A 566-nucleotide genomic window follows, 5' to 3' on the forward strand; every position below is an offset into this window, starting at 1 on the left:
CGCCGCCGACCCCCCGCACCCCGCGCACCCTCCCCCGCTCCACCGGCATTACTGTTTGATGTAATTTTTTAAAAAATTATTACTGTCTTATAAAAAAAAATTACTATTATGATTTAAACAAGTTTGAACATATTTAAACACAAATAAGTATCAAACAACATTTTAAATGGATAAAAAAATTGTGGAGCCTGGGAATCGAACCCAGGACCTCCTGGTGTGAGAACTGGCTACTGACTAGTCGAGCTAGTAGAGGGAACTTGGTGTGGATCAGTTCAGGTGGAAGATAACCTGTTGGCTCGAGCAGAAATAAAAAAAAATACTAATGGCGCACCACGGTGGGGTGCGCCATTAGTATGGATATACTTATGGCGCACCGAGGGGTGGTGCGCCATTAGTATTGTGCCCGGCCCCATCCATATTCCCCTCCCTCCCCGGCCCCTCCCTATCCCCTCTCTCTCCCTCGCCCTTGCCCTCGATCCCCTTCCCCTCTCCTCTCCCGACGCCGCTGCCCCGCCGCCCCGACGCCGCCTCGACGCTGCCCCGCCGCCCCGACGCTGCCCCGACGC

This window comes from Triticum dicoccoides, chromosome 5A (assembly GCF_002162155.2).
Source record: "Triticum dicoccoides isolate Atlit2015 ecotype Zavitan chromosome 5A, WEW_v2.0, whole genome shotgun sequence".
Classification (NCBI taxonomy): domain Eukaryota; kingdom Viridiplantae; phylum Streptophyta; class Magnoliopsida; order Poales; family Poaceae; genus Triticum; species Triticum dicoccoides.